The sequence below is a fragment of the Sus scrofa genome, chromosome 3, assembly GCF_054392235.1.
Source record: "Sus scrofa isolate SSC_HxYL_T2T_F1_AM1 chromosome 3, Sscrofa_HxYL_maternal_Yorkshire_Landrace_v2.0, whole genome shotgun sequence".
Lineage (NCBI taxonomy): Eukaryota > Metazoa > Chordata > Mammalia > Artiodactyla > Suidae > Sus > Sus scrofa.
The window spans coordinates 79324363-79347583 of NC_139385.1; the positions used below are offsets into that span (position 1 = coordinate 79324363).

A 23221-nucleotide genomic window follows, 5' to 3' on the forward strand; every position below is an offset into this window, starting at 1 on the left:
AACAGTCTATTTCAAAGTAATGGGGAACTTTCTGCAGAGATGTAAAATTACAAAGATGTAACTTATCATAACAATGAGTTCTAATAGTTCTAAACTATCTGAAGCTAATAATGATAGTTTATGTAAAAGTACTTTGTAAATTTGAGGTACAAAAAATTTGCAGATCACTGAATAGTAGGCACTCAATAAATATGTTAATTGTATGGTGAGTGAAACTACTGGGACTGTTACTATCTTTACTAGTAGTAGTACAAAAACATATCTTTGCCTTTGGTATACATTTGTTTTTACATATGGTAATTAATATGTAATTATATATGTGTGTGTGTAAGTATACTCACTGATTTCTAGAGTTAACACTTCATAGATAATATAGGCACAATTTTACTACAATTAATTCTTTTTTTTTCTTTTTTGGCCATACCCACAGCATATGGAAGTTCCTGGACCAGGGATCAAATCCAAGCCAGAGCTTCAATCTATGCCATAGCTGCAGCGACACTGGATCCTTAACCCACTGCACAGGGCTGAGGATAAAACTGTGCCTCTGTGAATTTTTTGTACCTCAAATTTACTTGGTCAGAGTGGTGTCATGATCCCTAGTGAAGAAAGCAATGAAAGCTGATAAAGCATTTTGTTTGCAAAGGAAACACCTGGACCAAAAACAAAGCCCCGCTTCTAAGAATCTTCGGAATTAAACTAAATATACTGCTGAGTGTTGTAAATAAAGATTTAGCTCTTTTACCTCTGAGAGGCAAATGAACCACAGTCTAAAAAAAGACAACTAGCTGGACAGGACCAAATGATTTGGGGATTTACTGTGAAGATATTATAGTTTGTGAACCAGCAGGCAAAGAATGCATATTTGTCCAGAGTTTTCAGAAACAAAGAGGGCCTATTATGGTTGCAACTCTTCATTCATAAGATCTTTACTGATAACAAAGAAACAGTTGCACTTTCCCTATAAGCTAGATCATAAAATGGTAATAATATTATTTTTACTCACACATATATTTGTGTTTGTTCATTTAATTTGTATATGTACCAAAAACTAGTTCAACCATTGAAAAAAAATAACAAAATATCAAAAATTACTTCTGAAATCAATGGCATTATTCAATATTATTTTATAAAATTTTATTCCTGATCATGGTACTAATACAGCTCTTCTCTGAAAGATTCACTTGACTATATGATTTATTTTATGTCTCTTTAAAACAATGCTATGCAAATGTACATGCACATGAACCCATTAAACTCAGCCTCAGGCAAAGAAAGACAACTTTTATTGAAAAAGCACTTATACTGTCCTGCAGTTTGTCTCTATTACCTTAGGATATGAAATTCTTAATGCTTGCCTCTGGTTCCATGTCATGACTTTGTGTATCCACCCTTGATTTCTCAAGCAAACCAATTCTTTTATCCTGAGCAACTTATTACACTAATGCAAATGCTGCCTTGAAGGGGTTGAAGCTGTCTAGTTCAGGATATGCTTCTATAAAAAGAAACTGCTGTTGGAAAACATAATAAACCCAATTTTTTAAGTCATCAGATTAACACACTCCAAATGTTAGGTAGATCCAATCAACCATGTCACAAAGATTGACAAAAACCATGGAATCAACTGATTCAGTGGCTTATATGTTAATAACATTAGAACGAATTGTCATTCATTGTTTGTAGATATTCCATTGACAATCTATTTAATTGTTATGTACTACAGTCATAAAATGTGTCACATTATGAAAAAATTATGAAAAGACATTTTTTTCTGAACTGAATCTCCATAGGGAGAATAAAATTTAACCAAGACACCCCTGGAAAATGTGATACACCCATACAGAGCATTTATTTATCTTTCATTTCCTATATAGTTTTTCTTTTGAATTTTGCAGATTGGTATACTGTCCTTAATTTTCTTTTGAAAATTATGTTAATAAAAAGTATATGTGTATGTATGTGGCTTAGAAACAGAGTTTCTAAAGTTTTATGTTTTAAAGTGTTATACTATAAAATACATGGGAAAGTTATTTGTTTTAAGGGACAAGACTTACTTCCTACTTTTTATGTTTCCAAGCAGAGGCTAAAATGATCACTACCTCTTACGCTTTTCTTACTGCTACTCAGAGAAAAGAAGTGGATTGCCTGATAAAGGTGTGACATCTTTAATTTGTATTTCTAAATCAAATGAAGTTAATACATTAAAAGTCCATAAACACTGGTGCCTCAGTCTTTTCTTCTTCCTTCATTCAGGTTCTGGGTCAAAATATCTGTTCTGAGATCCAAATTTTACTTCAGAGGTGAGGTCCTAAGTTTTGGACTAAGGGCACAGGAGGGAAGGGGAGTAAAATATATGAGCGAGTCCATTTGGTTTCAAACCTAAAGCATGTCTGCCCACTAGATTGTGTCAATAATAAAGCTAATACTTAAACTTCCATTAGTCTGACTACCTTTCTCTAAATTGGTTCCAAACTTGGGCAGAAAACAAGGACAATATCTATTGACAGGCTACAGTCTCAACAGTGTCAATATATTATTTGTTGATTACTCTTTTCCTTATGAACTGATACTGATAATTTTTGGTTATTTGTCAGGTCAGCTCTGTACAACTTCAAAACCACAAAAATACATCCAGACAGAATGCAAATGATATCCACAAACAGACTATTACTTCACCACTTTTGGAATCTAGAGGGACCAATTAGTTATGTAGAAATTTTCCCCAACTTTCCTCATCTTAGTTCATTTTTGACTATTTCGATTAATACCTTCCCTATCATTAGTTCTCAGTATATGTGCACTTTTAAAATTTTTCTGCAAAGGTATCCAGGGAAAGCAAAATGAGTTTTGGCTTTGAACTTATATGTATTGTCATTTTAAGTTTTTAACAGGATAATGTTAACATGCAACTGTTTAATAAGCCTAGTTTCATCTCATCGTCTGCGATTTTATTTTTTTCAGTTAGAAAACAATTACGTGGTTTTGCCCATGTTGTAAATATACAAAGTTAAATATATGGAAACACCCAGCAATTTTATTCAACACCAACTTTACTGAGTGACCCTATACCTGAGACATCCACTCTAAGATTGCTTAGTACAGAAAACATAAAGCTTTTCATGATGATTGAAGTGAGCTTTTGCTCTACGATGATTGTTTTGCCATTTAGACCACATTCTAGAATGAACATTTTTCCCTGTCATTATGTGTCTGTTACTTTTTGTTTAAGTTGGAACCAAATCTTTTACGAAAATGAAACTGGTTCAAGTATAAGGCAATTGAGCTCAAAAAGTTCTTTCAATTGTTTTCCTCAAACTTAATTTCCTGACAAAAAAAAACCAATTTATATCTAAAAAATATCCATTTCTTACAAACAAGCTGTGCAAGGTTGACTCTGATGAATAAAGATGGAAAAATACAGGATGAAATAAGCTGTTTAGACTTAAAGTGTTAGCAGCAGTATAATATGTTTTGCAAATAGGAAAGAGTTATAAAGTTTTTTAGGCAGGGGTGGTAGTAGAATAAATCTTTTCTTTTATAAAATTGCTTATTTTAGAGAATTCTAGCACAATCCATTAGCTACATGGTTAAAGTAGGTAGACAACACTCCCCATGCTCTCTGTGATAGAGAGCTGATAACCCCGTTACAAATAGAAGGATAGATAGAGATATTCAGAGATGGATAAACAGGTAGAAATCCTTTATTAGTCTCACTCTTTACATGCTATTTTTACAAATAGTATTTATTATAATTTTAGTTAAATTTAGCATAAGAAAAATCTGCAATGAATCTGATGTAAAACTGAATAATTCAATGCTTGTTTTAAAACTACTTCTATCTCAAGACCAAGTATTTCTTAAAAGCTAAGGAAAAACATAAAAAAGACACATTTAAAGGAAGATATATTTAAAAACATTAAGATGGCAGAGTCAGTATTGTAATAGTATGTTAGTTATTTAGATGCTAAATTACTTTCCCTTAGCACTCTACCTAATTTCTCTCCCTTCCCATGTTTCTTGTTCTCAAGCTCAGTATTCTGATTTGATTCCTTTAAGCATTTATCACTATAATTAAATTATTTACATTTTAAATGTGCTCTCTGCCTATTTTCCTTCACTAGAATGTAATGTTCCTGAAGACAGAAACTTTATATAACACTATTTCTAGGAGCTAAGCATATATTGACTGAGTATTATAAAAGATAAGATAATAGTTGTTCTTATACTTCCTCCCAATCCCTCTCCTCCCCAGCCAAGTATTATTATTTATATTATTATTTTACATGGTCAAGGTATAATGCAACTATATTTTGTTCCATCATCTCAAATCCATACCTGGGCTTAGTCTTAATTCTATGTGTAAATTAACAAAATGTTCACCATTATTCCCTTTACCACCATTTATCCTTTTTAGGATTCTGCATTCTGATTTTACACTGAATTAGCTGCACTTCACAACAGGGAAAATATTCCAAGAAGAGTCACTACATGTTATAACCTTGAGTCCTGTAAATTTTGAGGATGTCTGTCCATTGAACAGTTGAAACTCATCAACTGGATACATTACAGTTGAGTCACATTTATTTTCCTTAAATTTAAAGGCATCATTTCTTTATCTTTTGGCATTTTGGGGGAGTTTTTTGTTTGTTTGCTTTTAGGGCCACACTTGCAGCATATGGGAAGTTCCCAGGCAAGGGTTCCAATCAGAGCTCCAACTGCTGGCCTATACCATAGTCACAGCAACACCAGATCCAAGCCTCACCTGGAACTTACACCACAGCTCACAGGAATGCCAGATCCTTAACCCCTTGAGCTGGGCTAGGAATTGAACCTGCATCCTCATGCATGCTAGTCGGGTACATTGGGTTTGTTACTGCTGAGCCACAATGGGAACTCACATCATTTATGTTTAAGAAGAAAAGTCCAAAGTCAGCTAGAGATGTTCACATTTGCAGATAATGTGTCTATTTTTCCTGAATATACGAGCATTTCCTTCTTTTCCTAGAAATTTAATAATTTGCCAGGCCATGTATTACTGTTAATTTTTCTGGATTTATTTTTCTTAAAGAACACGTATGCTTTTCATCTTTAGAGTAATTTTCCTTCGTTTCAAAAGAAATTTGCTTCTTGACAATTTTTAATTCATTTTTTTTCTTTCGCATTGGTGGGCTTCTGTCCTTCAGTCATACAAATTACACTTACATCTGCTCACCTTGACCTCTCCTCACATTAAGTTTTCTTCATTTTATTTATTTCATCTATGCCATCTATTATTTCTTAAGGCATGTATTATTTACTATATATTAAGGGAAGGTTGTCATTAAACAAGCCACAAATAAATATTACAAAACTACAAACTGTGAGAAACCCTGTAAGGAAAAAAATTACATGTATTGAAGTTTCAGGGGGCCTTACTTTGTATCAGGTAGTCAAGAAAGGATTCTCAAAAGAAGTGATATTTAAGCTTTGATAAAAAGGCTGAGTTATAGTTTATCGGGTGCAGAGTTAGGGAGGAGTTATTCCATATAGAGGGAATAGTTTATGTAAAGTCTCTCTCTGCCCTGAGAAAATGCTTGACATGTTTGAAGAACCAAAAAAATGGTATAGCTGAAATGCAATGAAAGCCAGGAAAAAGTAAAATGATTTGAAATTATTTTTGAGAGGAAAGAAAAACCTTATAGGGTATGGTAAAAGAGTTCTACTTTAATCTAAATTATATTAGAGTCCAATCAAGCTATTTTTTAAGGTGAGAAAGGAGGTATTTGTAGTAACACAGCATCACCTTGTATGGAATTTGAGGGGCACAAAATGGGGGGAATAGACCAAGTGTTGTTCTATATTCAGAATAAGTATTTGTGATGGTTTACATGATGATGCATACGGAAATCAGTGGACATGAAAAGAAATGAGTAAGTTTGAGAATTTTGCAGAGTTGAGGGTTGTATATGTGAGAAAAAAGAAAAAAAAGTCAAGGAAACTTTCATATTTCTGATCTGTAAAAGGAAGGATATAAACACTATTTACCAAAGCATAAAAATTGGATAGGATAGTGTTGATGTTTGGTGGTGAAATTTTGAAACATGAGTTAAATTTGTGATGTTCATTGGATAATAATGTGCAATGTGAAGTAGGCAGCAGTAAAAAGGCAACATTAATACTCAGTAGAGTGGTTATAATTGATAAATAAAAGATTGAGAATCTTAAATATGACCCATGTTTGGACTGCTATAACAGAATATTATAGACTGGATGGCTTATCAACAATAGAATTTTTTTTTTTTCACAGTTCTAGAGGCTGGGAAGTTCAAGATCAAGATACCGGCAGACTAAAGTGTCTGGTGAGGGCTTGCTTCTTATTCCATAGATGGTTGTCTTTTTATTTTGTCTTCATCTGGTAGAAGGGGTGAAAGAGCCCTTTGGGATCTCTTTTATAAGGGCACTGGTCCCATTCATTAGGGTTTCACACTCATTACCTAATTACCTCTCAATGACTCCACTTCCTAAAACTACTACATTGGGGTTAGGACTTTAACATATGAATTCTGGGGGACATAGTCATTTACTCCATAAACAACCTGAATATAGTGTTTACTTACATAAAGCTAACTGATATCCAGAAATGTTCAGAGAAAAAAATAAGCAGTATAACGTATATGGAAAACACTTATTAGCAGTGAGGTACCATTGAAAGCTTCACTCATATTAACTCATTAAATCCTAATTAAAATATATAGTAGGTTATGTTTATTATTCTAGCTTTAACAATGAACACCCTGAGACAAAGAAAAGTACTACAACTAATTAATCACATGTCTGGAATATACAAAGTTAAGAAAAGAGTAGAGAAGAAAAAAAAAGTGAGGAGAAGAGAGAAGAGAGGAGAGAAGAAAAGAGGAAAAAAGATGAGAAATAAATGGGAGAGAAGGGGAGAACAGGAAAGGAGAACATAGAGGAGAGAAGGGAATGGAAGGAAAGAGAAAAGAAGGAAAAAGAAGGATAACACTGGATACAGGGACGCTCTAGTATGTAAAGGAAATGAAAAAAACAACAGACTAGAAGAGACATAGAGAATGCCAGTAAGAGCATGTATTTTCAAAGGAGAAAAGGTAACACGAATAAACAAATTTAAAAAAAAAAAACATTCAAGTAATAGTCGACTATGTTCTTTGGTTTGGCAAGATAGAGGTCATTGGAGATGAAGTGGAGTGGCTGTGTGGCAGCCCATTAGACTGAATTGAAAAGTTAACATAAAAATATTATTTCTTGTTGTATGGCAGTCTAAATATTCTGAATGACTAACCCAACTTAAAACTTTATCCTATATACAGCACAATTATCAGATACCAATCCATTTAAGGTTTACAAACATTTAAGTCTTGTAAAGAGGTAAAGAAAGCCCTACTCTCCAAATGGGCAGATCAAATAGGAATGATGAGTGACAAGTATAATTGAAAACTGGCATTCCTCTGGGATGAATGCAGATACTAAGGTGTGAACAGAGTATTTAGTAATGTAGCTAAGTTAAGTAATGTAGTTAATTTGGCTGAATCCAAGACTTCCTCAGAAAACTTACCATCAAAAGGAGTTCAAGTAGTCCCAGATTAGTAGCATATACAATTCACCCTTGAATAACATGAGTTTAAACTGCACAGGTCCACTTAGTGACTTTTTATACCAAATACCTACCACAGTACTACACAATCAAAATTGGTTGAATACACAGATGTGGAACCACGTATATGGACGGTAGACTGTAAAGCTAAACGTGGATTTTTGACTGTGTGGGGAAAGGCACCCCTAACCCCACATAGCGGTCAACTGCACATCTATATATATTCAAATATCCTCTTTAAAGAAAGCACCTACAATTTAGGATCTCAAGACATTCACTACTTAGTCATCAAGTATAAATGTGTAATCAAGATTATCAGTTACATAAGGGACTATTTCACCCTGAAGATTTAGCAAAAGCAAACAGTAAATTCTGACCTCAAAGGACATCAGATTTTGGAAGTATATGATACAAACTACACTATAGATAAGACCAATGTGATTAAAATATTATCAAAATAAAATGAAATTGAATGAAAAAGGTGAAAATAAAACTATTGGAAGTAAAGTGTTGGGAATATAAACTTTTTTTTTTTCTTTTTTTGTCTTTTAGGGCTGCTCCCATGGCATATGGAGGTTCCCAGGCTAGGGGTCGAATCAGAGCTGTAGCTGCTGGCCTACACCACAGCCGCAGCAACACAGGATCCGAGCTGCATCTGCGACCTACACCACAGTTCATGGCAACGCCAGATCCTTAACCCACTGAGCAGGGCCAGGTCCTCATGGGTGCTAGTCGGGTTCATTAACTGCTGAGCCACAACCGGAACACCCTCTACGCTTTCAATAATAGCAGTCTATGTAATCAGAATCAACTATCTTACAGAAAACAACTAAAAATATGGATAAAATATTTTAAAAACATTAAATATTGATCTACTACTCAGATGATGACAAAAAGACAATGAGCCCAGAAATGTAAGCCAACTGTTCAAATAAGTTATTGACTTGAGAACACTGCCAATCTTGAAAAAATTTCTAAAAACATCAGCTGTGATTTTGGTAGCCTCAAAGCGAGTAGATGTATTAGTCTGCTCAGGCTACCATAACAACATACCATAGATTGGGTGGCTTAAACAATCACTTTTCTCACAGTTCTGGAAATTGGAAGTCTAGGATCAGCAGACTTAATGTCTGAGGACAGTTCTCTTGCTGCTTTGAAGATGGCTGCTTTCCCTCTGTGTGTCCTTACATGTGGAGAGAGAAAGAAAAATCTCACGTCTCTTATTAGGACACTATGGGCACTAATCCCATCAGATGAGGACCTCTTGCTCATAAACTAGTCTGATCCCTTTGTTTTTTTTAATTAGAGTATAGCTGATTTACAGTGGTGTGTCAATTTCTGCTCTACAGCATCGTGACCCAGGCATGCATATGTATATTTTTTTTCTCATACTATCGTCCATTATGTTCTACCCCAAGAGATTGAATATAGTTTCCTGTGCTATGCAGTAGGAGCTCACTGCTTATGCATTATAAATGAAATAATTTGTAGAATGTAAATTGGTACAACCAATGTGGAAAACAGTATGGGGTTTCCTCAGAAAACTGAATATACAACTCTAATTTCATTATAAAGGCCCTAGCTCCAAATACCAGCACACTGAGGGTTAAGGCTTCAACACACGAATTTTAGTGAGGGGTGACACAAACATTCAATCTATAAAAAATAGCAAATGTAAAGCCCCAGGACCCTATTCAAGGTGGAAATATGGTAAAAACTCCATATTCTAAATAGGGGACCATGAAGAACTACTCCCTCAGGTAAGGCGAACCAGAAAAACAGTTGACTCTGCATTTTAAACATCATTGTGATCCTGAGAACCTCAAATCTTAAACTGTGATTAAGGTTAATGAGACTTGCAGTGCCCCTATATTTTTTATAGAGCAAATGTAAATACTCTCCAGAATAGTATACTATCATCCTAGCCTCAATTTATTTTTACAAATACAAAAAAGTCATGTAAGAGCATAAGGTACCACCAATGAGAACCATCAGTAAGAACTATGGAAAAAATAAACTGCAATTATTGGAGTTATCAGACTCAGAATAAAAGTATGTTACGTTTGGAAGTTTCCTTGTGGCTCAGTGAGTTAAGGATCTGGCATTGCTGCAGCCTAGCCCAGAAACTTCCCCATGCCATGGGCATAATCAAAAAAAAAAAAAAAGTAAGTTATACTTACCATGTTTACAAACATGCCATTAATATGAAGTTATGTGCAGGAAACAAAAAAACTGTAGGTGAAATGGTTTTAAATATGTTAAACTAAATATTAAAATAAAAATATTAAAAAAACTGAAATTAAAAAACATCAGTAGATGAATCCAAAAGATTAGCTACTTACTATAAAATAATTTTTGAAAAGGGAGATGGGCCAAAACATTAGACAATGGAGCATGGATACCAAAAAAAATATGTGTTAAAAATAAAAGAGAGGTTATAAGACAAAGAAATTATAATGACATGTTTAGCATACCCTTTAATCAGAGTTAATCAGAGAGGAGAACTAGAAAAGTGAAGAGGCAATATTTGAAGCCATAATGGCTGGAAATTATCCCAAACTGTCAAATCCATTGATTCGAAAATCTCAAATCTGCAAGTTCCCTCGTGATGCTGCAGGTTAAGGATCTGAAGTTGCTACAGCTGATGAACAGGTGCAATGGCAGTGCAGGTTGTATCCTTAGCACAGGAACTTACACGTGCCATGGATGCAGCCTCCCAAAAAATTTTCAAGTATACAAGCAGAAAAAATAAATAAATCTACACTTAGACTCATCACATAGAAACTATAGGAAACTAAGGACAAAAGGAAAAAATCTCGAGTCATCAGAGAATTAAGGCCACTTTCCTTCAAAGAAACTAGAGTTAAATTAACTTTTGATTTATTCATAGCAAAAGAAAAGCAGGAAAAAAGAGAATGAAGTGGTCAATGTGCTCAAGAGAGGAACTTGTTAAACTAATATTTATACTACATAAATTATTTTTCAAGATAAGAGGACAATGAGGACACATTAAGATAAAAGGTTCTTACATATCACCTCAAAATGCTAAAGGAATTAATTCACTAGGAAACTATAGCAGTCTGGAATCTGTAAGTAACCTAATTATGTGGCCTCAAAATACATAAAGCAAAAATTGACAGACCTAAAAAGAAGTAGACAAATTCAAAACCATAATGAAATATATGACATACCTCTCTCATTGCTGATAGAAAATGCAGGCAAAAATAATCAGGATATAGGACATTTGAACACTTTTAGAAAATTAAACCTAGGGACATATGCAGAATTCCATTTCCAATATCTACAGAATGTAAATTCTTTCTAAGCTTGCACTTAGCATTTATGAAAAAAATGATTGTACAAATGGATCATACACCCATAAACATAAAGCATTTTCTGCATATGTCATATAATTTAAACAATTCAGGATATTTTTCTTAACCATAATGTAACTATGGTATAATATAATGACAAATTTTCTTTATGTATTGAAATTAAGAAATACACTTCTATATGCCACGGATCACAAAAAAATGCCATAGTTCTCATCATGGCTTATTGGGTTAAGGACCCAACACAGTCTTCCTGAGGACGCGGGTTCAATCCCTGGCCTTACTCAGTGGATTAAGGATCCAACATTGCCACAAGATGCACTGTAGGTTGCAGATATGGCTTGGATCTGGCATTGCTGTGGCTATGGTGCTGGTTAGCAGCTGCAGCTCTGAATCAAACCCTAGTCTGGGAACTTTCATATGTCATGGGTATGGCCATAAAAAAAAAAATGCCATAGTGAAAACAATATTATATTTTCTTATCATTATTTATAAGGTCTACCCAATGCACAAAATTAAGAAAAAGACATGAACTTTATAAAGATTTGAGAGAAAGAGCTACCATTTTCATTATTTGCAGACTAACTATATAGAAAATCCATAAGTAGCAATATGTTATTACATAGAAGTATGTATTTCAATAAGGTGTCTGGAGATGTCTGAAGGCTTTGAGAATACTGAAAATGATTTCACAAAATTTTCTGTAAAGTGTGGTATAAAAAATCACCATAGTAATGTTGTAGGATTTCCATGCAATAGTAAATTTGCAGGCTGCAGTCCTAATTTTAAAGAGTAACTAGTTGTATTATTTTTCTCCTTCAAAATACAGCTTTGTAGTCCAGCTTCTCTATTGTAGGTTCAGAAAAAAAAAAAAAAAAAAAACAGATGGCTTGGACAAAACAGATTGAGAATTGACTAAGCAAGTAGGATAAACGCATGTAACACCAATTTCTTTTTCTTTTTTTTCCCAAGAAAAGCTACAGTGTGTGTAATACTGTATTTCTGTTGAATACATTGTTGCTAATAGTAAAGCTCATCCATACACCTTTCAAAGGCAGAAACATCATTTTAAATATCCTCTTTTATTAATTTTATTTTTATCTGAGTACAGCTGATTTACAGTTTTGTGTGAATTTCTGCTCTACAGCATAGTTACCCAGTCATGTGTGTGTGTGTGTGTGTGTGTGTGTGTGTGTGTGTGTGTGTGTGTGTATACACATACATAATATATGTAAATATATATAATATGTACGTACACATAAAATACATACATGTACATACAATACACACATTATGTACATACATATACATAATATGTAGATATACACACATTATGTACATACATATACATAATATGTAGATATACACACATATAATATATACATTATTTTTCTCATACGATCTTCCATCATGTTCTATCCTAAGAGATTGGATATAGTTCCCTGTTTTGTACCATAGGACCTCATGGCTCATCTATTCTAAACGTAATAGTTCACATCTACCATCCCCAAACTCCCCATCTATCCTACTTCCTCCTGCTTGGCAACCACAAATCTATTCTCTATGTCTGTGAGTCTGTTTCTGTTTTGTAGATAGGCTCATTTTTGCCACATATTAGATTCCGCATCTAAGCGATATCACATGGTATTTGTCTTTCTTTTTCTGACTTACTTCACTTTGTATGAGAATCTCTAGATGTATCCATGTTGCTGCAAGTGGCATTATTTTGTTATTTTGTTCTTTTTTGTGGCTGAGTAGTGTTCTTGTGTATATGTATCACATCTCCTAAATCCATTCATCTGTCAATGGACATTTAGGTTGTCTCCATGTCATGGCTATTGTGAACAGTGCTGCAATGAACATAGGGGTGTGTGTATCTTTTAATAATGGAATCTATAGTCAGTAAGGAAGATAGAGTAAGATAGAAATGGTATATGATTAAATTGTACTGGTTTTAAAACACATACACAAACATCTATATATGTGTAGTCAGGTCTTGAAAAGGAAAAGGAAAAATAATTATTTTCATCTAAGTACTCATAAATGTTCATTTTCTGACTCATCTACATCATCACCTATGCTTATCTACACATTTCTATAGTGTGTTTTAGAAAACACAAGCACGACTTGTGAAAAGGACAAGAGGAGTAATCTGGATAGGTTAAAACTTGAAAAGGAATTTAATAAAAGAATTTGAGGGAAAGGGGAAAATAATTTTTATCTTGTCTATTTTTTAATCTTTCTGTTTTCATCACTTAAAGCAGTTTTGTTTATCCTTCTAGTTTCCACAATATTAAATTTGAATTTATCGAAGTAAATTTCTTCAGAATGTGCGAATTGAGCATCTAAAATAAAGTGATGGTGAGAGGATGCATTTTCTACCCGTACATAGTTACTATGGACAGTCAATGTAGACAAAAACAGGCAAAAGTCTGCTGCAAAAGATTGAACACGGTAAAATAGACACTTTAAATTACTGTGAAGATAGTAACTCTTCTATACTTTGAAGACTCAGATGTTCTTTTTAACGAATATATATATTCCAATAAAATAATTGATTCCAAGAACTTAAGACATTTTTCTACTTAGACAGATTTCTATTACCTTTCTATTTCCTCTTATCAGAGAATGTTCTTTTCTAAGCTATGAAATGAGCCATCAATTTCTAAATTTACTAACCCCCAGGCTCTTTTTTCACCCTTTATTCAAATGGTTTCAATAGAAATCAAAGAATTATATAGTCACATATCAGACTTAGAGATCATGAAGGAATTTTACAATTCAATCTCTCTTTTTTTTTTGGTCCTTTTAGGGCTGCATACAGAGGTTCCCAGGCTAGGGGTCGAATCAGAGCTGTAGCTGCCAGCCACAGCCACAACCACAGCAATGCAGATCCAAGCCACATCTGCAACCTACAGTACAGCTCATGACAATGCTGGATCCCTAACCCACTGAGTGAGGCCAAAGATCAAACCCGCATCCTCATGGATCCTAGTCGGGTTCTTTAACCACTGAGCCATGATGGGAACTCCAGCTCAACCTTAAGAAAGCAAAGAACCCACCAAAAACAGGCAAAGTATTTGAAAAGATATCTAATGAAAGAAGAAATAAAATGACTAATAAGCACTTAGAAGGATGAGGAATATTATTAATCACATAACTACACACCTGTTAAAATGAATAAATCTGATCAAGTATTGGCAAATACATAGTATAACTAGAATATTCCATATTGCTGGTGGAAATACAGAATGGTACAAGAGTTCCCATCGTGGCTCAGCAGAAACAAATCTGACTAGCATACATGAGGATGAAGGTTTGATCCCTGGCCTCTCTCAGTGGGTTCAGGATCCCGCATTGCAATGGTGTAAGTCACAGATGCGACTCAGATCTTGCGTTGCTGTGGATGTGGCATAGATCAGTGGCTACAGCTCCAATTTGACCCCCTAGCCTGGTAACCTCCGTATGCCACAGGTATGGTCCTAAAAAAATAATAAATAAATAAACAAACAAACAAATAAATAAATAAATAGAATGGTACAAAGACTTTGGATATGGTGTTCATAAGTTAATATATACCACACAGAAAGATTTTCATACAAATGTTCATATCAGCTTTATAAAAACTGGAAACAACCTAAATGTCTTCTAATGGAGGAACAAACAAATTTTGTGGTACATCCATAATGGACTGATCACTTACCTCCTTACTACTTAGCTACTAAAAGAAATACAATACTGATACAAATACTAACATGGATAAGCCGCAAAATCATGCTAAGTGAAAGAAGCAAAGCAAAAATAAGTGCATACTATGAAACTACTTACATAAAACTCTAAAAAAATGAAAACTAATAAATTATGACAGTAAACAAATCAGTGGTTTCCTGGGGATGGTAGATAGAGGGAAAAATGGATTGCAAAAGGGCATGTGGAAATTTTGAGAAGTAATGGAATTGTTCACTGTCTTCAATGTGGTGATATAAATATATCGAAACTGATCAAATTGGAGATTTGAAATATGAGCAAATTTATTATATTTTTATTATACCTCTTTATGTGGAAAAAGTCATTAAATGTTCTTCCTTGCCTTATTTATATTGTAAATGTCAACATCTCTATGAAACTGCACCTGTAACTTTCCTAAATTTTTTTTTTTTTGCTCTTTCCTCTGAAGGTACATGTCTACATTCAGATACACCATAGAAATAATTACATGAAAATATAATTAGTTTTATGGGGAAAGAGTTTTAAAGTGATATCTAAAACTCGTGCATGGATGTTTTCTAATTAAATTTACTCCCTATTCCTGAGTCAATATTTGTAATTATGTATCTGTTCCCCAGTTTCGACTAGGTGGTGGGAACCTTGAAAACAATCATCTCATCTCTGGCAAGTTAGTAGTTTCAGCACTTAGCACACTGAGTCACACACTAAGTATGCAGTCAATACTTGCAGGATGAATAGATAATGCTTATGAATTTGCTGTGCCATATGGAGGTTTTCCAATATGTTTCTGGGCTTTTGACTCCCCTCTGCCATTTAGATTGCTTTCTAATTGAGGTATAAGTTTCAACAATTTTCATGACTATAAAATTTAGTTTTCCCTGGGGCACATTTAGAAGAAATGATAGGCGAGAATTATTTCATCCAACATCTTCAGTGTTTACATGATAGATTTTATATGCTGTAATACCTATCTTCTATGAAAAAAAAAAACCGTTAAGTTTCTTGTTTATTTACAAAAAAAACATTTTACTTCTGTTCTCTTCAACTGCAGTTACTTCTGATTTTGCCTTCTGAACTGCAGATTACACCCATAAACTCTGTTCAAGAGCATATAACACACTTTTTAAGACATTATCTACTACTGGAGATTTGTTTGTTATTGCTTTCTGTGCATCCATTGTATTCTCAACTAGGAATCCATAACACAACATCCAGCAAAGCTTTTGTCAAAAATGTCATAAAAGAATATATTACTACTAAAGATGTGAAAATCCCATTTGGGCTGATTTACCAATTGAGAGAGATAGTCAAGCTAGGGACAATATTATCAGCAAAGACTCCAGCGCAAAAAGTAATAGGAATTTCTTATTAGATATTTCTTCAAAAAAGAGAAATCTAATAGAAAAACATTTTGGTAAGATAAGTGCATAAATAACCAGCTTTAAGCTAGGGTTTCTACTGCTATTGCAATGTTGCCTGTTAAGTGTATTTATGAAGTACTTAGTCACAAGAAAATTGTTTGATGGACATATCTCACATAATGAGTTTTTTTTTTCTTGAAATAGTAGTTTTACTTTAAGTAAAAGTCTGGAAATATCTACAGTATCACTGTATTCAGTTCCTGCTACAGACTGTTTGTGTTCACCAAAATTTATACGCCAAAAACTAATTCCCAACGTGATTGACATTTGGAGGTGGTGCCATTGAGAGATGATTAAGTCATGAGGATGGCGTCCTCATGACTGGAATTATTGTCTTTATAAAAGAACTGCCAGAGGTCTCTCTCATCCTTTCCACTGAGGACACAGTGAAAAGACAGCTGACTATGAATCAGGAAGTGGTCCCTCACCAGGCAATATTAACTTGATCTTGGTCTTTCTAGCCTCAGAAATGTGAGGAATAAATTTCTGTTTATAAGGTATCAGTCTGTGGTATTCTGTTACAGCAATTCAAATTGGTTAAAAGAGTGCCCTACCCATTCATTTCTCTATGAACCCACATTTACGAGACGATTTTATATAATTCCTTAGCTTTACATAAAATCTATTTGCTGATGAATTCTAAATTTGTATCTTCAAACTTGACCACCTCCTGAAGACCCACACTTGTATCTCCACCACCTACACAATATATTCACTAGGATATTGTCCTAGTTGGCTTAAGTTATAATATAGTACAACATTCAAATCTCAACACATTACACCAAAGGTTTATTTATACCTTTATTGAAATGCCTATTTGTTATCTGAAGTGTTCTGATCCATGCATCTTTGGATTATGGCTAAAGGGACAACTCCTATCTGTGGTATGCTGCTTTCATGACAGGGAGGAAAGAATGATGGGAAAACAAGACAATAACTCTTAAAGCCTTTTGTCAGAAGTGGCATATGTCACCTCTACTCACATTTTGTCAGAGAAGTCATACTGCCAAGCCTGATATCAATGGAACAGGAGAACATAACCTTCCCTGCAAAGGAAGAAACAGCAAATAGTTAAGAACAATTAATACAACCTGATACGAATGTCTCATAAGAATCTTAAAGTTAGCATGTCCAAAATTTAAATATTTATTTATCTTTCTTCAGAAAACATTCTCCCCTCTGATCCTTCCCATCTCACCAAGTTATATCTCTATCTTGACCCAGCAAGAAATTCAGGAGGAAGCAGTGATTCTTTCCTTTCCCTCTGTCCATCATCCAATCTTCCTGATTCCATATAATCAAAGATCCAATTGTCTCTGACTGATCAGAGTAGCCTAACACACCATCCTTCTTTCCTTAATGAAGACTATATATATATATACCCCCAAACATCCTCTCATTCACCATTCATCAGCCAGCATTTTCTCTTTGAAATTTAAATTAGATGACATCAAATCAATATTTAAAATCCTTTAGTGACTTCCTATCATAAAAACATCTAACTCTAGTTGACCACAGGGCACTGTGTCTTTTGACCCAGCAAATTTGCAAACTTCAGGATGGAGTCAATCTGTTTGCCTGCTGTCGTCCACTTATACCAGCAAACAGCACACCAAACTCCTTCTCACTTCTGGCAACATGCAAGTGATGATAGTCTATTTTTGCAATCTGGACTACCCTCCTGCCCCATAGTTTTAGAAAAAAATTTCACCTCTTCTTTAAAGCAGAGATTTTCTATAACCATCTTACTCCCATTAAGAAACTCAATCCTGGAGTTCCATCGTGGCATAGTGGTTAATGAATCTGACTAGGAACCATGAGGTTGAGGTTCCATCCCTGGCCTTGCTCAGTGGGTTAAGGATCCGGCGTTGCCGTGAGCTGTGGTGTAGGTTGCAGATGCAGCTAGGATCCAGTGTTGCTATGGCTCTGGCGTAGGCCGGTGGCTACAGCTCCGATTAGACCCCTAGCCTGGGAACCTCCATATGCTGCGGGAACGGCCCTAGAAAAGGCAAAAAGACAAAAAAAAAAAAAAAAAAAAAAAAAAAGAAACTCAATCCCCTACACTTGTATCAATCTATATTCTATTATAGCAAAGCATTTGTGTTACTCATATAATGAATAAATCTTTTCATATTTATGTATTTTTTAATTAGTTTATTATTTGTCTGCAACACTGCAGCATAAGCTCCACTGGGGCAAGGTTTCTTGCTGTTATTGTTGTTGTTGTTATTGTTTTCTACTCCCATAAATATAGTCAATACTAGATGAAATAAAATTATTTTAAGGCAGACAAGAAAAAATTAACATAGTTTTCCTTGCCTTTTAAGCCACTACTCCCTCCACTTTAGGGTGCATTGTGCATCTGCAGTATACATTAACCAGATTGAAGACACAGGAATGCCTCCAATCCACAAATAGAAATTTCCACCTAGTGCCAACAAGGAAACTCCTTAGGAGATAGCATTTATTTCTCAATTCTGTAAGGGGTCACAATGGCCCGCTACTTGTCTTGTTGGACTGTCAACATGTTACGTTATCTCAAAAACTTATATAATTCTACTTTGACCTCTAACTGACAAAATGATCCTCAGAGCTTTCTGAAAGATGGTCTTCCGGGTTATAATCCTCAGGTTGGCTCAAATAAAATTTTCCACTTTTTTCTTAGACTGCTGATTAATTATTCTGTCAATGTTAAAGCTAAGAGGTGAACATAGACTAAAAGGAAAAACTACATATAAAAAAAACTACATATTCTCCTTTTTCCCTACTTTATAATCAATCAGAAAGAAGAGGAATCTGGAGGAAAGTAAAGCCACTGGAAGCACTCTGCCTATTATAGCTTTAATGGAAAAAAACATAGTAAGGCATTAATTTGCATTCTATGAGAACTTACTGTTCTAAGTATTTAACACATTTAATTCTAAAAATAAATCTAAGTTACTCCCGTTTTAGATTAAAAATCAGTGGTAGAGGAAGGTACAGCAATGTTTTCAAGATTGCACATATCTAAGAAGTGGTCACACTCGGAATTAAAATAAAATATTGGGAGTTCCCGTCATGGCTCAGGTGTTAATGAACCCGACTAGGATCCATGAGGATGTGGGTTCATTCCCTGGCCTAACTAGTGGGCTAAAGATCCGGCATTGCCATGAGCTGTGGTGTATATGTGGCTCAGATTTGGCGTCGCTGCGACTGTGGTGTAGGCCAGCAGCTATAGCTCTGATTCTAGCCTGAGAACTTCCATATGCCACAGGTGTGGCTCTAAAAAGCAAAAATAAAAAAATAATTAATTAAGTAAAATAAAATACTGAATCTGCATCTTAACCACTATTATCTTCTCTGTCAGATATGTGCTTCAACATTGCCCTGTCATATGAGCTCAAGCTGGGTCTGTTTAGCAACGCAGAAAGATAGATATGAGGTGAGAATGAAGTAATATTTCCCTCTGAACCATGAGCCATCCCATAGTGTGGCTCAGAAGACTATTTTTTTAGCATCCTATGTCACCAAGATTGTTATTGATATTTGTCAATCTTGTTGGACTGTCAGTGGATAGCATGTGGGCTGCTATTGATGGAAAGTCCTCACATATTATCAGTAAGCAGAGGACTAATATTCCTTCACATCCTTAATGATATAGTCTGCTTTTTCAAATAGAGCCTGAATAAAGTGGAGCAGATACAGACTTGAGTTGTTGGTGTGGAATACCATTTCTCACCCCACACATGTGATTACAGAGCAAGAGAAGAAGGAGAAGGAGAAGAAGGGGAAGAAAGAGCAAGAAGAAAGAGAGGTATAAAGAAAGAGATACCCAGAGATGGAGAGAAAAATATGGAGACAATTTTTCCTTTACTGCCCAATCAATTTGAATAGAGGATCATAATAGTTTTAAAGATTTAAAGCATATATATTCAAGAGTAGTACTGGAGAAAGAACAACTTTTTTAAAAAAGTGTTCCTTTTATTTCAATTTCTCTTTTAATATGAAAACCCAAGAATTTATTTGGAAAGAACTGCCCTTACATACTATATTAAAATGGATATCAACCCTTACATGCTTCTGAAATATTTTGCACGATGGGGTATCCACATTATGCTTTCACGGAATGGATTAGAAAGTCTTCCATTTTTTCAAAGTTATGTAACCATACATAAGCATAGAAACTATGCTGCCTAAAAGTTTGAAAAGAAAGATCCTAGGATCTTCTCAGCCCAACCAACTCCTGTCATTGAGACAAGGGTTTTTATTTATTTATTTATTTATTTATTTATTTGCTTTTTAGGGCTGCACCCGTGGCATATGGAGGTTCCCAGGCTAGGGGTCAAATGGGAGCTGCAGCCACCCGCCTACGCCACAGCCACAGTGACACCATATCCAAGCTGCACCACCTACACCACAGCTCACGGCAATGCTGGATCCTTAGCCCACTGAGTGAGGCCAGGGGTGGAACCTGCATCCTCATGGATACTGTGCCACAATGGGAACTCCCAGGGACGATAGTTTTTAAATAAGTTCTTATCATTATTGTTGTGTTATACCACAACTTCTTTAGGTGATTTATATTCTCCTTTAGCATTACCCTTTACATCTAGATTTTAATAGTTACCAGTAAACATGTGATGTTAGTTTACTCTTTTATGATTAAAATCTGGGATACAATTATCCAACGAAGATATATAAGGCCTATTATGTGCCAGTACCGATCTTAGACGCATACAGACAAAAATCTTCACACTCATGGAACACAAGTTTCAATGTTACTATGGCTCATTTCCAATATTTACTATTTAGTTATTTTATTTTAAAATAATTTTAACAAGTATTTGTCAATTTATACAAATATATTGATGTTATGAACCTTGAAATTGTTTATTATTTAAAAAGTCATCTTCCTATGTTTCTAATTCATTAAGCCAAAACTGTTATTGATATTAACACATTTCATCCGTCCTTGGGCTTGTTTCATTGTCCTTGTTTTCTAAACTGATATGAAAAGCCAATTCTTTCTCCTTCCTTCCTTTCTTTCCTCCCTCCCTCACTTCTTTCCTTCCTTCTTCTTCTTCTTCCTGTTTTTCTTATTTAAAAAAAAAAGAAAACAAGATAAGGCCATTAGTGTGCTTAAAAGTGCAAATGTGGCTGAATTACAAACATTTTGACATGGAACTATCTCCATCAACATTATTTTTTAGATAGTTCAAGTCCATAATTTAAAATTTTTCTTCTTGTTATACTCAAAAATTTTGTTTTGTTTCATCTTATTTTTGTGGAGGAAGTATTTAAAAATTTCTGAGTAATTGCATGTTTAAATGATGTTATTGTAGAGTCATTTAAAAAATATTTCAGTTGCATTTTTCCAAGAAGATGCAGTTTGTTAGACTTTTAGAATTCACTGAGAAATTTACTATAAATAAACCAGACACATAAAACAACTATTTCATAAATTAAAAGTATTAATTTATTATTTTGAATAACTAAGCACTTATTTAATTTTCCCTTTTGATATTTTTAGGATTACAAGTTTAGCATAAAACTTGTAATTTTTCTGTCCCTATCCCTATCAACTTTTTTTTTCCATTTTATATGCCTTTTAGTTAGAAATCTATACATAGAACTTCCATATGACCCCGCAATCCCACTCTTGGGCATCTATCCGGACAAAACTCTACTTAAAAGAGACGCGTGCACCCGCATGTTCACTGCAGCACTATTCACAATAGCCAGGACATGGAAACAACCCAAATGTCCATCGACAGATGATTGGATTTGGAAGAAGTGGTATATATACACAATGGAATACTACTCAACCATAAAAAGGAATGACGTAATGCCATTTGCAGCAACATGGATGGAACTAGAGAATCTCATCCTGAGTGAAATGAGCCAGAAAGACAAAGACAAATACCATATGATATCACTTATAACTGGAATCTAATATCCAGCACAAATGAACATCTCCTCAGAAAAGAAAATCATGGACTTGGAGAAGAGACTTGTGGCTGCCTGATGGGAGGGGGAGGGAGTGGGAGGGATCGGGAGCTTGGGCTTATCAGACACAACTTAGAATAGATTTACAAGGAGATCCTGCTGAGTAGCATTGAGAACTTTGTCTAGATACTCATGTTGCAACAGAACAAAGGGTGGGGAAAAAAAATGTAATTGTAATGTATACATGTAGGGATAACTTGATCCCCTTGCTGTATAGTAGGAAAATTAAAAAAAAAAAAAAAGAAAAGAAAAACAGCAAAACTATATTACAATATATAAAATAGATTATATCTCAATACTTCTATCTCTGTCATGTGAATTCAGAGTTGTCCATCTTTGACATTTTTGCTACTTTTTTTTTTTTGTCTTTTCTAGGGCCACTCCCACGGCATATGGAGGTTCCCAGGCTAGGGGTCTAATCAGAGCTGTAGCCGTCAGCCTATGCCAGAGCCACAGTAACGCAGGATCTGAGCCGGGTCTGTGACCTACACTACAGCCCATGACAACGCCAGATCCTCACCCCAATTGCAAGGCCAGGGATGGAACCCACAACCTCATGGTTCCTAGTCGGATTCGTTAACCACTGCGCCACAACGGGAACTCCATGCAGATGTTTTTTAAAGAAATAAAACATTTCAGAAACAGCAAAATCCCTCTTTAGCCACACACCTTTGTATCCACCCTCTCACTGTCTGCCTGGCAACTTCCCCAGATGTCCCCCTCTACCTGGTCAATCACTGTCATCATTTGGGGATGCATTCTGCAAGACATTTTTGTTTTTGTTCTTAAATACTTTTGTACTCACATATATCTTCCAATAAATATGGATAAATGCTTTAAATTTACATAACTAACATATTCTATGTATCATCCTGTTCCTTGCACGATTCACTTAATATTATATTTCTGAGTTTTACTTTGTTTATACGTCTTATTCATCATTCATTTTAACTTTCTGCAACATTTTCAAATTTTGCATGTTTCATTTTTCAACTAAATTATCTCATACCATTTCTGTCAGAAACACTAACACTATTTCTCTTCTTCTCGTATATTGAAAATTGAAACTACAAAACAAGATCCCCCATAAGCACCCACCACAACTACCTATGTTTTGGCACCTGTAGCTCTATGCTCAGTTT

The 23221-nt window shown here is 34.7% G+C and overlaps 1 long non-coding RNA gene across 10 annotated transcripts in view; it reads right to left on the minus strand.

The window, feature by feature from the left end:
• LOC106509776 (uncharacterized) overlaps window positions 1-23221 on the minus strand; it is a 705874-nt gene that overhangs the window by 313634 nt on the left and 369019 nt on the right. For 9 of the 10 annotated variants that reach the window (XR_014841591.1, XR_014841586.1, XR_014841588.1 and 6 more), the window contains exon 3: window positions 17078-17140. This is a non-coding gene — a long non-coding RNA (uncharacterized LOC106509776). Of the gene's footprint in view, window positions 1-12668; window positions 13780-14416; window positions 17141-23221 lie in introns of those variants that run through there. The other variant, XR_014841595.1, reaches the window with a different exon arrangement.